Source organism: Procambarus clarkii, chromosome 48 (assembly GCF_040958095.1).
Source record: "Procambarus clarkii isolate CNS0578487 chromosome 48, FALCON_Pclarkii_2.0, whole genome shotgun sequence".
Taxonomy (NCBI): Eukaryota; Metazoa; Arthropoda; class Malacostraca; order Decapoda; family Cambaridae; genus Procambarus; species Procambarus clarkii.
The window spans coordinates 25,947,127-25,962,915 of NC_091197.1; positions in this window are offsets into that span (position 1 = coordinate 25,947,127).

Consider the following 15,789-nt stretch of genomic DNA (forward strand, 5'->3'; position numbering starts at 1 on the left):
TCCATAAGCCCATATATGTGCCTCTCTAACCATTTAGGTTACAGGGCAAAAACATAAAAACAAAGGTAACTGCAGAAGGCCTATTGGCCCATACCAGGCAGCTCCTATCTATAATAGATAAACACTAAGTACTACCTAATTAACTCAATGTAACCTACCTAACCACCAAAATGTCAATCCATATCTTTTATTTTAAACAATGCTGTTTTGTTGACCAAATTGTATTTTTAATCTTTTTCTGTCATGTTTCTCCCACCCCTGTTTTTTCCCTTTTTTCTTATTTTTTCTCAACATAATTCATACTTTAATTAGGCGGATCAGGACATCACCTGATCAAACACATCAAACATCGTTTGACAACCATCAAACACACACATTTCGTGTGTGTTTGACGCCCACTGATATGTACCAGCGTTGTTTTATATATGGTGCTATTCTATCTTACACTTTGTTGCTCTTTTTTACCTACGGGCTCATAGAACATTCTATTGCGAAAACATTGGCACAAAAATGAATGACGTACATACAATAATAATGTCAGGACAGTGAAATAATTATAAACTTTCAAAGCGCTGTATCACCCATGTGTCGTCGTGTCACCAATACTGGGTAACAGTTCCGCCACTTCCCACACTCTTGCGGGTGGGCAGCGACCATTATTCTACGTTTATATTCATATCACCGTGTTGGGAATTTCATTGCGAGTACATTGATACCAAAATTAACGCTGTAGGACAAGTGTGGAAGTGATAACAATCCCAAGAGTAAAAACATTTTGTTGCTCTTGGGCACTCACGGTGAGTCATCTACGTAGGTATTTATTGGGTGCTGGTATTCATATAACTTTTGGTGACCGTTTTTACTGATGTTCTTCTAGAGAATGTTATTGCGAACACGTTGGTACCGAAATGAAATACATAGCTCGAGAACTAAGGTCAGGAGAGTAAAAAGAGTATACACATTTTGTTTTGACGCTTAAGGTTATTGTGAGTACTCATCGCCTGCCTAGAAATTGGAAATAAACTGGAAACTGGAACTAGTAATTCCATCTATCATCATACTATCATACAAGAGGAGCCACACATCTATGGATCATCCAATAAAATCAGCAGACTTCTAGATGTTACTACTGCTCGGCTTAGACTCGGTTACAAGTATCTCTGGGAATTCTCATTATCTGCTGATGTAGACCTGACCAAATGTAAACTGTGTCAACAAAATTATTCGCACACCCTCCGTCACTATGTGATGGAGTGCGAAAAGATACATGAATTTAGAGACAATTCTATAACCAATGTTCCAGCGATGTGTCAATATTTCATTCAAAATGATCTGCTACCAGAAATTTTAGCCAAATATCCCCAGTTTGCTAACTGTAGATAACAACTAAGTGATTGTAACCTATCCACCGCTGCCCACTGGATGGGGGGCGGTGTGCAGGACAAACATATAAATTTTGATACTAGCTCTCCACATATGTCAGTTGCTTAATTTAGAACCTGTACTTGAGGTCGATCTCGAACCCATTGTTGATGTGATGACTTATATCGAATTTTGTAACTAGCTCATCAAGATTGTAACTTGCTTAGCTAAATGAATTGTGGGGTTCAGTCCCTGAGCCCATTATGTGCCTCTGTAACCCTTTCCACAACCGCCCACAAGATGGGTATGGGGTGCATAATGGGGTGGGGTGACTTGGCCAAACGTGCCACATCAAAACCACAAGTTGACATTGAATGTGAATTAACAATGAGACAAGTAAGATTTATACTAATACATTTATACTAACTCTGTTGAGCGTTGACCATTTATACATCAAATCTGTTGATGTGAGCACTTTAGTTTAGTCTGCCGTTTAAAGAAAAAAAGAGCATATCAATGGTATTTCTCAGAAAACGAATTTATCATAAACTCATGTATTTGTCTTATCATATTGAACTGCATTCATATTTTTAATATATAACAATATGAATATACAAATTTCTGTAAATCCCCTACCATGTTGGAATCTGTGGAAATGAATGAGCAAATGTGCTGGCTGAAGGCGCTGAAGGAAACCACATTGGTTTCATTTTGGATACAAATGTCCATGGAGATTCAAAATGGAAACTAATTATATAGTTGAACCTGCAGAGAGGAGTTTAAGAATCTGTGTTGAGAGTGATGGACACAGCCTTCACAATTATACTTCAGAGAATGTAAACATCTAAGAGTCATTAGAAATATGTGTAGAATAATAAACCCTACATTGTTTGAGTTAGGGAAAACACCATTTGTGATATATAGATACTAGCTGTTCCTAAAGATTCACCCATTTTGCACCAGCAAGATAACATATAAGATTTTAAGAGTTGACGAATGTTAATATTCTTGTTTGATAAACTGTGAACTTGAGACATAGTTAATAAGAACATTCCAATTATAACACAACAAAAAGTTTTCAGATTCTTTCACACCACTTTCCAGCAACTTATATAATTTATATAAATTATTTTAGGGAATAATACATAAATTATATATTTAAACATGATATAGTGTTTAGTGGAATGCATAAGGAGTCAAATTGTGTTAAAAAGAGCGATTTTTAGAAAATTTGGAAAACTACTTTTTTCTGTTCATATTATAACTAAATGGATTTTAAAGGTTTCACTCAGCCAATATATATCATTCACAATTTATTAATGAATTTTACAAAAAAAGACCATAAATTTTATATTTAAACATGTAAAAGCTATTTGTTTTACATTTGGAAGAAAATAATTGTAGAAAAACAATTTATAATTAAACCTTTGTGTTTGGATTTTTTGAGTAAAAGTTTCTCAAAGGCTCTCCTGCACCATTCTCAATGCAAATCATTCCCACACCTATGGGAAGAGATAGGCGAACGTTGTGTAGATGATTTGTGTTTGCTGGGGAGCCACTGCATCACTCTCTTGAGCCTCTGCATCACTCTCTTAAGCCTCTGCATCTCTCTCTTGAGCCTCTGCATCACTCTCTTGAGCCTCTGCGTCACTCTCTTGAGCCTCTGCATCACTCTCTTGAGCCTCTGCATCACTCTCTTGAGCCTCTGCATCACTCTCTTGAGCCTCTCCATCCCTCTCTTAAGCCTCTGCAACACTCTCTTCAGCCTCTGCATCACTCTCTTAAGCCTCTGCATCCCTATCTTGATCCTCTGCATCACTCTCGTAAGCCTGTACATCACTCTCTTGAGCCTCTGCATAACTCATTTTAGCCTCTGCATCACTCTCTTGAGCCTCTGCATCACTCTCTAAAGCCTCTACATCATTCTCTTGAGCCTCTGCATTACTCTCTTGAGCCTCTGCATCACTCCCTTAAGCCTCTGCATCTCTCTCTTCAGCCTCTGCATCACTCTCTTGAGCCTCTACATCCCTCTCTGGAGCCTCAGCATCCCTCTCTTGAGCCTCTGCATCACTCTCTTGAGCCTCTGCATCAATCTCTTGAGCCTATGCATCCCTCTCCTAAGCCTCTGAATCCTTCTCTTCAGCCTCTTAATCCCTCTTTTGAGCCTCTGCATCACTCTTTCGAGCCTTTGCATCACTCTCCTGATCCTCTGCATCACTCTTTTGAGCCTCTGCATCACTCTCTTAAGCCTATGCATCACTCTGTAGAACCTCTGCATCACTCTCTTAAGCCTATGCATCACTCTGTAGAACCTCTGCATTTCTCTCTTCAGACTCTGCATCACTCTCTTAAGCCTCTGCTTCCCTCTATTGAGCCTCTGCATCACTCTCTTGAGCCTCTGCATCACTCTCTTGAGCCTCTGCATCACTCTCTCGAGCCTATGCATCACTCTCTTGATCCTCTGCATTACTCTAATGAGCCTCTGCATCACTCTCTTAAGCCTCTGCATCACTCTCTAGATCCTCTGCATCTCTCTCTTCAGCCTCTGCATCACTCTCTTGAGCCTCTTCATTACTCTCTTGATCCTCTGCATTACTCTCTTGAGCCTCTGCATCACTCTCTTGAGCCTCTGCATCACTCTCTTGAGCCTCTGCATCACTCTCTTCATCCTCTGCATCACTCTCTTGAGCCTCTGCATCATTCTCTTGAGCCTCTGCATCCCTCTTTTAAGCCTCTACATCATTCTCTTGAGCCTCTGCATCACTTTCTTGAGCATCTGCATCCTCTCTGGAACCTCTGCATCTTTCTCTTGAGCCTCTGCATCCCTTTCTTAAGCCTCTGCATCATTCTCTTGAGCCTCTGCATCCCTCTTTTAAGCCTCTACATCATTCTCTTGAGCCTCTGCATCACTTTCTTGAGCATCTGCATCCGTCTCTGGAGCCTCTGCATCCCTCTCTCTCTTGAGCCTCTGCATCCCTCTCTTGAGCCTCTGCATCACTCTCTTCAGCCTCTGCATCCCTCTCTTGAGCCTCTGCATCATTCTCCTAAGCCTCTGCATCACTCACTTTAGCCTCTGCATCACTCTCTTGAGCCTCTGCATCACTCTCGTAAGCCTCTGCAACTCTCTCTTCAGTGTCTGCATCACTCTCTTGTGCCTCAGCATCCATCTCTTGATCATCTACATCACTCGCTTGAGACTCTGCATAACTCTCTTGAGCCTCTGCATCACTCTCTTGAGCCTCTGCAACACTCTCTTTAGCCTCTGCATCACTCTCTTTAGCCTCTGCACCCCTCTCTTAAAGGGCTATTTAACAGGAACCATGAGAGTTGTTGTAGGGTATTCATAATTTATTATCCTGATACATGTGAAAGGTGCTGCAACTGGGCCAAGTTTCAGCATCTCAGCCTAAATAGAGAAGGAAAAAAAAATTAGACAATTTTTCAAAAATGTTCAATTGCTTTCACAGCCCACAATTGTGAACCAAAATCATTTCTATGACACTCAGCTATGACCTTACTATATAATAAAGATTTGTACCAAGGATTTTTTTCCCAGATGTATTTAGTGCAATAATACAGATTTTTAAATTTTCCCAAAAACGTATGCAACAAAATGAAGTTTATAATGATTTATAAAATCAATAAATCTACGTAGATAATAAAAACTACATGTGTTTTTAGAGGCATAAATTCAACATATAATGTGCAAGTTTCATGTAAATTGAATAATAAATAAAGGCTGTGAAGGCAGATCTATTTGTAAAAGTGGGAGTGGGGTAGAGCGCCGCGACAAGTTACTCATACTTCCGGCTGAGAGGCCGCCACAATCTTCACTCGTGACAATGCGTAATTTACGCATTGCAGCCAGCTCGTACCTTCTATGGAGAGCTCACATGCATCTAGCTTTCAATGCTTTTCTCGTGTTCGTTTGGTACGTCATATTGCAGTACAAATAGCAAAAAATGCATGAATTCTGGGAGATATTGTGAGAGCGTGTCAACGATACATGCACTAGCTGAGGGACACACACAGTGACTGACTGCTAAGCCACGAACCCCACCCTCTCCCTCACACGAGACTTGCCAATGAGTGAGTTTATATTCGTTTTATGCATAACATGTTATTTTCAACGCTATTACGAAATATTAGACTTCTACAACGTAAGACACAATACCCCGCGACGCACCCAAGCCGTGAGGACAGGCTTAAGAGGGTGATGTAGAGGCTCAAGAGAGTGATGCAGAGGCTCAAGAGAGGGATGCAGGGGCCCAAGAGAGTGATTCAGATGCTCAAGAGAGGGATGCAGAGGATGAAGAGTGTGATGCAGAGGCTCAAGAGAGTGTTTCAAAGGCTCAGGAGAGGGATTCAGAGGCTCAAGCGAGGGATGCAGAGGCTTAAGAGAGTGATGCAGAGGCTCAAGAGAGTGTTGCAGAGGCTCAAGAGAGGGATGCAGAGGCTCAATAGAGTGATGCAGAGGCTTAAGAGAGTGATGCAGAGGCTTAATAGAGGGGATGCAGAGGCTTAAGAGAGTGATGCAGAGGCTGAAGTGAGTGATGAAGAGGCTTAGGAGAGGGATGCAGAGGTTAAATAGAGGGATGCAGAGGCTCAAGAGACAGATGCAGGGGCTCAAGATAGGGATGCAGAGGCTCTTGAGAGGAATGCAGGAGTTCATGAGAGGGATGCAGAGACTTAAGAGAGTGATAGAGAGGCTTAAGAGAGAGATGCAGAGGCTCAAGAGAATGATACAGAGGCTCAAGAGAGTGCTGAAGAGGCTCAAGAGAGGGATGCTGAGGCTCCAGAGAGGGATGCAGAGGCTAAAGAGAATGAAGCAGAGGCTCAAGAGAGTGATGCAGAGGCTCAAGAGAGTGATTCACAGGATCAAGAGAGTGATGCAGAGGATCAAGAGGGTGATGCAGAGGCTCAAGAGAGTGATGCAGAGGATCAAGGGAGGGAAGAAGAGGCTTAAGAGAGTGATGCAGAGACCGAAGAGAGAGATGCAGAGGCTTATGAGAGTGATGCAGAGGCTGAAGAGTGTTGCAGAGGCTCAAGAGAGAGATGCAGAGGCTCAAGAGAGTGATGCAGAAGCTAAAAAGAGTTATGCAGAGGCTCAAGAGAGTGATGTAAAGGCTTACGAGAGTGAGGCAGAGGATCAGGATAGGGATGCAGAGGCTTAAGAGAGTGATGCAGAGGCTGAAGAGAGTGTTGCAGAGGCTTAAGAGAGGGATGCAGAGGCTAAAGAGAGTGATGCAGAGGCTCAAGAGAGTGATGCAGAGGCTCAAGAGAGTGATGCGGGGGCTCAAGAGAGTGACGCAGAGGCTCAAGAGAGTGATGCAGAAGCCTAAGAGATGGATGCAGAGGCTCATGAGAGTGATGCAGAGGCTCAAGAGAGTGATGTATAGGCTCAGGAGAGTGATGCAGAGGCTCAAGAGAGTGATGCAGAGGCTCACGAGAGGGATGCAGAGGCTTAAGATAGTGATGCAATGGCTCAAGAGAGTGATGCAGAGGCCTAGGAGAATGATGCAGAGGCTCAAGAGAGGGATGCAGAGGCTCAAGAGAGTGATTCAGAGGCTCAAGAGAGGAATGCAGACGCTCAAGAGAGTGATTCATTGGCTTACGAGAGTGATGCAGAGTCTTAAGACAGTGATGCAGAGGCTTAGGAGAGGGATGTTGAGGCTCAAGAGAGGCCTAGGAGAATGATGCAGAGGCTCACGAGAGGGATGCAGAGGCTCAAGAGAGTGATGCAGAGGCTCAAGAGAGGGATGCAGAGGCTCAAGAGAGGGATGCAAAAGCTCAAGAGAGTGATGCAGAGACTCAAGAGAGTTATGCAGAGGCTCAAGAGAGTGATGCAGAGGCTTACGAGAGTGATGCAGAGGCTCATGTGAGGGATGTAGAGGCTCAGGAGAGTGATGCAGAAGCTCAAGAGAGTGATGCAGAGGCTTAAGAGAGTGATGCAGAGGCTTAAGAGAGGGGATGCAGAGGCTCAAAAGAGTGATGCAGAGGCTGAAGAGAGTGATGCAGAGGCATAAGAGAGGGATGCAGAGGTTCAAGAGAGGGATGCAGAGGCTCAAGAGAGGGATGCAGAGGCTCAAGAGAGTGATGCAGAGGCTCACGAGAGTGCTGGAGAGGCTGAAGAGAGAGATGCAGAAGCTTAAGAGAGTGATGCAGGGGCTCAAGAGAGTGATGCAAAGACTCATGAGAGGGATGCAGAGGCTCAAGAGAGTGATGCAGAGGATCAAGAGAGGGATTCAGAGGCTAAAGAGAGGGATTCAGAGGCTTAAGAGAGTGATGCAGAGGCTGAAGAGAGTGTTGCAGAGGCTCAAGAGAGGGATGCAGAGGCTCAAGAGAGTGGTGCAGAGACTCAAGAGAGTTATGCAGAGGCTCAAGAGAGTGATGCAGAGGCTTACGAGAGTGATGCAGAGGCTCAAGAGAGGGATGCAGAGGCTTAGGAGAGTGATGCAAAGGCTCAAAAGAGGGATGCAGAAGCTCATGAAAGGGATGCAGGAGTTCAAGAGAGCGATGCAGAGGCTCAAAATAAGGATGCAGAGGGTTACGAAAGTGATGCAGAGGCTCAAAATAGGGATGCAGAGGCATACGAGGGTGATGCAGAGGCTCAAGAGAGTGATTGAGAGGCTCAAGAGAGGGATGCAGGGGCCAAAGAGAGTTATGCAGATGCTGAAGAGAGGGATGCAGAGGATGAAGAGAGTGATGCAGAGGCTCGAGAGAGTGATGCAGAGGCTCAAGAGAGGGATTCAGAGGCTCCAGAGAGGGATGTAGAGGCTCAAGAGAGTGATGCAGAGACTCAAAAGAGTAATGCAGAGGCTCAAGAGAATGATGCAGAGGCTCAAGAGAGTGATGCAGAGGACTAAGAGAGGGATGCAGAGGCTTTAGAGAGTGATACAGAGGCTCAAGAGAGTGATGCAGAGGCTAAAAAGAGTTATGAAGAAGCTCAAGAGAGTGATGTAGAGGCTTACGAGAGTGATGCTGAGGAACAAGATAGGGATGCAGAGGGTTAAGAGAGTGATGCACAGGCTGAAGAGAGTGTTGCAGAGGCTTAAGAGAGGGATGCAGAGGCTCAAGAGAGTGATGCAGAGGCTTAAGAGAGTGATGCAGAGTCTCAAGAGAGTGATGCAGAGGCCCAAGAGAGTGACGCTGAGGCTCAAGAGAGTGATGCAGAGGCCTAAGAGATGGATGCAAAGGCTCATAAGAGTGATGCAGAGGCTCATGAGAGTGATGCAGAGGCTCAGGAGAGTGAAGCAGAGGCTGAAGAGAGGGATGCAGAGGCTGAAGAGAGTGATGCAGAGGCTCAAGAGAGGGATGCACACGCTCAAGAGAGTGATTCATAGGCTTACGAGAGTGATGCAGAGGCTTAACACAGTGATGCAAAGACTCATGAGAGTGATGCAGAGGCCCAAAAGAGTGATGCAGAGGTTCAGGAGAGTGATGCAGAGGCTCAAGAGAGTGATGCAGAGGCTCAAGAGAGGGATGCACACGCTCAAGAGAGTGATTCATAGGCTTACGAGAGTGATGCAGAGGCTTAAGACAGTGATGCAGAGGCTCAAAAGAGTGATGCAGAGGCTCAAAAGAGTGATGTAGAGGTTCAAGAGAGAGATACAGAACCTTAAGAGAGTGAAGCAGAGGCTCAAGAGAGTGATGCAAAGACTCATGAGTGGGACGCAGAGGCTCAAGAGAGTGATGCAGAGGATCAAGAGAGGGATTCAGAGGCTAAAGAGAGGGATTCAGAGGCTCAAGAGAGTGATGCAGAGGATCAAGAGAGGGATTCAGAGGCTAAAGAGAGGAATTCAGAGACTTAAGAGAGTGATGAAGAGACTCAAGAGAAATATGCAGAGGCTCAAGAGAGTGATGCAAAGGCTCAAGAGGGGGATGCAGAGGCTCATGAAGGGGATGCAGGAATTCAAGAGAGCGATGCAGAGGCTCTAAATAAGGATGCAGAGGGTTAGGAAAGTGATGCAGAGGCTCAAAATAGGGATGCAGAGGCCTAAGAGGGTGATGCAGAGGCTGAAGAGAGTGATGCTGAGGCTCAAGAGAGGGATGCAGGGGCCCAAGAGAGTTATGCAGATGCTAAAGAGAGGGATGCAGAGGATGAAGAGAGTTATGCAGAGGCTCGAGAGAGTGATGCAGAGGCTCAAGAGAGTGATGCAGAGGCTTAAGAGAGGGAGGCAGAGGCTCAAGAAAATGATGCCGAGGCTCAAGAGAGAGCTGCAGAGGCTCAAGAGAGGGATACTGAGGCTCCAGAGAGGGATGTAGAGGTTCAGGAGAGTGATGCAGAGGCTGAAGAGAGAGATGCAGAGGCTTAAGAGAGTATGCAGAGGCTCAAGAGAATGATGTAGAGGCTTAAGAGAGGGATGCAGAGGCTCAAGAGAATGATGCAGAGACTCAAGAGTGTGATGCAGATGATTAAGAGAGAGATGCAGAAGCTTAGGAGAGTGATGCAGAGGCTCAAGAGAGTGATGCAGAGGCTCAAGAGCGTAATGTAGAAGCTCAAGAGAGTGATGCCGAGGCTTAAGAGAAGGATGCAGAGGCTCAAGAGAGTGATGCAGAGGCTCAAGAGAGTGATGCAGATGCTTAGGAGAATGATGCAGAGGCTCAAGAGAGGGATGCAGATGCTTAGGAGAATGATGCAGAGGCTCAAGAGAGGGATGCAGAGGATGAAGAGAGTGATGCACAGGCTCGAGAGAGTGATGCAGAGGCTCAAGAGAGGGATTCAGAGGCTCTAGAGAGGGATGCAGAGGCTCAAGAAAGCGATGCAGAGTCTGAAGAGAGTGTTGCAGAGGCTCATGAGAGAGATGCAGAGGCTCAAGAGACTGATGCAGAGACTCAAGAGAGTGATGCAGAGGCCCAAGAGAGTGATGCAGAGGATCATGAGAGTGATGCAGAGGTTCAAGAGAGTGATGCAGAGGCTCAAGAGAGTGATTCAGAGGAACAAGAGAGTGATGCAGAGGATTAGGAGAGTGATGCAGAGGCAAAGGAGAGTGATGCAGAGGATCAAGAGAGGGAAGCAGAGGCTTAAGTGAGTGATGCAGAGACCGAAGAGAGTGATGCAGAGGCTTATGAGAGTGATGCAGAGGCTGAAGAGTGTTGCAGGGGCTCACGAGAGAGATGCAGAGGCTCGAGAGAGTGATGCAGAGGCTTACGAGAGTGATGCAGAGGATCAAGATAGGGATGCAGAGGCTTAAGAGAGTGATGCAGAGGCTGAAGAGAGTGTTGCAGAGGCTTAAGAGAGGGATGCAGAGGCTCAAGAGAGTGATGCAGATGCTCAAGAGAGTGATGCAGAGGCTCAAGTGAGTGATGCAGAGGCTCAAGAGAGTGACGCAGAGGCTCACGAGAGTGATGCAGAGGCTTAAGAGATGAATGCAGAGGCTCATGAGAGTGATGCAGAGGCTCAAGAGAGTGATGCAGAGGCTCAAGACAGTGATGCAGAGGCTCTAGAGAGGGATGCAGAGGCTTAAGAGAGTGATGCAATGGCTCTAGAGAGTGATGCAGAGGGTTAGGAGAATGATGCAGAGGCTCATGATAATGATGCAGAGGCTCAAGAGAGTGATGCAGAGGCTCAAGATACATGCAGAGGCTTAAGAGAGTGATGCAGAGGCTGAAGAGAGTGTTGCAGAGGCTTAAGAGAGGAATGCAGAGGCTCAATAGAGTGATGCAGAAGCTCAAGAGAGTGATGCAGAGGCTCAAGAGAGTGATGCAAAGGCTCAAGAGAGTGACGCAGAGGCGCAAGAGAGTGATGCAGAGGCTCATGATAGTGATGCAGAGGCTCAAGAGAGTGATGCCGAGGTTCAGGAGAGTGATGCAGAGGCTCAAGAGACATGCAGAGGCTCTAGAGAGGTATGCAGAGGCTTAAGAGAGTGATGCAATGGCTCAAGAGAGTGATGCAGAGGCCTAGTAGAATGATGTAGAGGCTCAAGAGAGGGATGCAGAGGCTGAAGAGAGTGATGCAGAGGATCAAGAGAGGGAAGCAGACGCTCAAGAGAGTGATTCATAGGCTTACGAGAGTGTTGCAGAGGCTTAAGAGAGGGATGTAGAGGCTCAAGAGAGTGATGCAGAATCCTAGGAGAATGATGCAGAGGGTGAAGAGAGGGATGCAGAGGCTGAAGAGAGTGATGCAGAGACTCAAGTGAGTTATGCAGAGGCTCAAGAGAGTGACGCAAAGGCTCAAGAGAGTGATGCAGAGGCTTAAGAGATGGATGCAGAGGCTCAAGAGAGGGTTGCAGAGGCTCAAGTGAGGAATGCAGAAGCTCAAGAGAGTGATGCAGAGACTCAAGTGAGTTATGCAGAGGCTCAAGAGAGTGATGCAGAGGCTTACGAGAGTGATGCAGAGGCTCAAGTGAGGGATTTAGAGGCTCAAGAGAGTGATGCAGAAGCTCAAGAGAGTGATGCAGAGGCTTAAGAGAGTGATGCAGAGGCCTAAGAGAGGGGATGCAGAGGCTCAAGGGAGTGATGCAGAGGCTGAAGAGAGTGATGCAGAGGCTTAAGAGAGGGATGAAGAGGTTCAAGAGAGGGATGCAGAAGCTTAAGAGTGGAATGCAGGGGCTCAAGAGAGGGATGTAGAGGCTCAAGTGAGGGATGGAGTTTCTCTTGAAAGTGATGGTAGAGGCTCAAGAGAGGGATGCAGAGGCTGAAGAGAGAGATGCAGAAGCTTAAGAGAGTGATGCAGAGGCTCAAGAGAGTGATGCAGATGTTCAAGAGAGTGATTCTGAGGCTCAAGAGAGTGATGCAGAGGATCAAGAGAGTGATGCAGAGGCTCAAGAGAGTGATGCATAGGATCAAGAGAGGGATTCAGAAGCTAAAGAGAGGGATTCAGAGGCTTAAGCGAGTGATGCAAAAGGCTCAAGAGAGGGATGCAGAGGCTCAGAAAAGGGATGCAGGAGTTCAAAAGAGCGATGCAGAGGCTCAAAATAAGGATGCAAAGGGTTTAGAAAGTGATGCAGAGGCTCAAAAAAGGAATGCAGAGGAATAAGAGGGTGATGCAGAGGCTCAAGAGAGTGATGCAGAGGCTCAAGAGAGCGATGCAGGGGCCCAAGAGAGTTATGCAGATGCTCAAGAGAGGGATGCAGAGGATGAAGAGAGTGATGCATAGGCTCGAGAGAGTGATGCAGAGGCTCTAGAGGGGGATTCATAGGCTCAAGAGAGGGATGCAGAGGCTTAAGAGAGTGATGCAAAGGCTCAGTAGAGGGATGCAGAGGCTCATGAGAGGGATGCAGGAGTTCAAGAGAGGGATGCAGAGGCTGAAGAGAGAAATGCAGAGGCTTAAGGGAGTGATGCAGAGGCTCAAGAGAGTAATGCAGTGGCTCAAGAGAATGATGTTGAGGCTTAAGCGAGGGATCCAAAGGCTCAAGAGAATGATGCAGAGGCTCAAGAGAGTGATGCAGAGGATTAAGAGAGGGATGCAGAGGCTTAAGAGATTGAAGCAGAGGCTCAAGAGAGTGATGCAGAGGCTAAAAAAAAGTTATGCAGAGGCTCAAGAGAGTGATGTAGGGGCTTACGAGAGTGATGCAGAGGATCAAGATTGGGATGTAGAGGCTTAAGAGAGTGATGCAGAGGCTGAAGAGAGTGTTGCAGAGGCTTAGGAGAGGGATGCAGAGGCTCAAGAGAGTGATGCAGAGGCTCAAGAGAGTGATGCAGAGGCTCAAGAGAGTGACGCAAAGGCTCAAGAGAGTGATGCAGAGGCTTAAGAGATGGATGCAGAGGCTCATGAGAGTGATGCAGAGGCTCACGAGAGTGATGCAGAGGCTCAGGAGAGTGATGCAGAGGCTCAAGAGAGTGATGCAGAGGCTCAAGATAGGGATGCAGAGGCTTAAGAGAGTGATGCATTGGCTCAAGAGAGTGATGCAGAGGCCTAGGAGAATGATGCAGAGGCTCAAGAGAGGGATGCAGAGGCTGAAGAGAGTGATGCAGAGGCTCAAGAGAGGGATGCAGACGCTCAAGAGAGGGATGCAGAAGCTCAAGAGAGTTATGCAGAGACTCAAGAGAGTTATGCAGAGGCTCAAGAGAGTGATGCAAAGGCTTACGAGAGTGATGCAGAGGCTTAAGACAGTGATGCAGAGGCTTAGGAGAGGGATGTAGAGGCTCAAGAGAGTGATGCAGAGGCTCAAGAGAGGGATGCAGAGGCTGAAGAGAGTGATGCAGAGGCTCAAGAGAGGGATGCAGAGGCTCAAGAGAGGGATGCAGAAGCTCAAGAGAGTTATGCAGAGACTCAAGAGAGTTATGCAGAGGCTCAAGAGAGTGATGCAAAGGCTTACGAGAGTGATGCAGAGGCTCAAGTGAGGGATGTAGAGGCTCAAGAGAGTGATGCAGAAGCTCAAGAGAGTGATGCAGAGGCTTAAGAGAGTGAAGCAGAGGCTTAAGAGAGGGGATGCAGAGGCTCAAGTGAGTGATGCAGATTCTTTAGAGAGTGCTGCAGAGGCTCAAGAGAGGGATGCAGAGGTTCAAGAGAGGGATGCAGAGTCTTACGAGTGGGATGCAGGGGCTCAAAAGAGAGATGCAGAGGCTCAAGAGAGTGCTGCAGAGGCTGACGAGAGAGATGCAGAAGCTTTAGAGAGTGATGCAGAGGCTCAAGAGAGTGATGCAAAGACTCATGAGAGGGATGCAGAGGCTAAAGAGAGTGATGCAGATGCTCAAGAGAGTGATTCTGAGGCTCAAGAGAGTGATGCAGAGGATCAAGAGAGTGATGCAGAGGCTCAAGGGAGTGATGCAGAGGATCAAGAGGGGGATTTAGAGGCTAAAGAGAGGGATGCAGAGGCTGAAGAGAGTGTTGCAGATGTAACAAACTAGGCTGTTGTAAGAATTATCCAGAGGGGTTTATCGACAAAAGAGAATGGGAAGCTGAGCCGCAAGGTGACCTGACCCCCAGGGGAATTCGCGGTGGAAATAACCAACGCTTTGTTCATAGCTGCGTAAAATGAATCATCCTATAGTATTCAGTAATTTAGAGAAAATTAGCCTTTATTCATTTTGCATTAAAATTGTATTGTATAATAGTACTGGATACAATATCAAGAGTATTCTAATTATTGAGTTTAAGTCACCATCAGTGACGTCACGAATCAGATCTAACTTTTAAAGCGGAGTGACCGGCGGTCATAGGTCAGCAGGGTTGACATGTCTAATATTTCTCAAAGTTTTAATAACCATTTTTGTGATCGGGAACAGCTCTGCCGTTAGATGTTTGTAATTTAATTCAGTAAAATAATTCAACCAGTCTGGATCAATTAAGTACAACAGAGGTTAATTGTTATAACTTAAACCTGGCTAGTAACTTGGTAGAACTTTGACTGACTAGGCGGAAGGATACAATACTCTGTCTGGGGTAGTCCAGACAAGGAAAAAATCAGTGTGGAAACGGGAGCAGCTGGGATAAGAGGTCAAACATCTTACCTCTCCCCAAGACCAGCCAAAACATCTAGCTGGTCGCCCAAGGTATAGTTGCTATTGTTAATTATAGAAATAGTCTTCTCATTTGCCACTCAGGTCAAGTAGGGAGTGTTAAAGTGATAGGGAGTGAACATTTTTAGATTTTGTTTTAGTTTTCTTTTAATAAATTAAATTTGTTATTAATTTGCATTTTATTGTTTCCATTTGGTTATGTGTAAACTTGTCCTGGTCACGTGGTCCACACGAGGCAGAGTTGCATTGGGCGCCGATTCTAACATCGGATCGGAATTCATCATCCCCATCTAATTAATTCCACACTCAAGTTTCCGAGGATTATAAACTACTAGTGGGGATCAAGCCCCAAGGTTGATTAATTAGCGTGATCGATCCAGACCTCGATCATTGCTCTGTAGAGCTGGTCTGGTGGTGGCAGCAGAGGTGACTCTAGGGTTTTGTTCAGAGCTTAGGTCACGTCATACTGGGTGTAGAATCCTAAGTCGGTCAATCGTCTTAGGACCACGTGGCGTGGAGTTGGCTTTGTTAAAAGTTTTGGAGTCCCTTGGTTTAGAAATAAAAGTAAGAATACGGGTAGAGGGAGTAGAAAGAAGGAAGAAAAGAGAGAGGAACCCGAACCAGTGTTACACAGAGGCTCAAGAGAGGGATGCAGAGGCTCAAGAGAGTGATGCAGAGACTCAAGAGTGTGATGCAGTGGCTCAAGGGAGTGATGTACAGGCTCAAGAGAGTGATGCAGAGGCTCAAGAGAGTGATGCAGAGGATCATGAGAGGGATGCAGGGGCCCAAGAGAGTTATGCAGATGCTCAAGAGAGGGATGCCGAGGATGAAGAGAGTGATGCAAAGGCTCAATAGAGGAATGCAGAGGCTCATGAGAGGGATGCAGGAGTTCAAGAGAGGGATGCAGAGGCTTAAAAGAGGGATGCAGAGGCTCAAGAGAGTGATGCAGAGGCTAAAGAGAGGGATGCAGAGGGTCAAGAGAATGACGCAGAGGCTCAAGAGAGCGCTGCAGAGGCTCAAGAG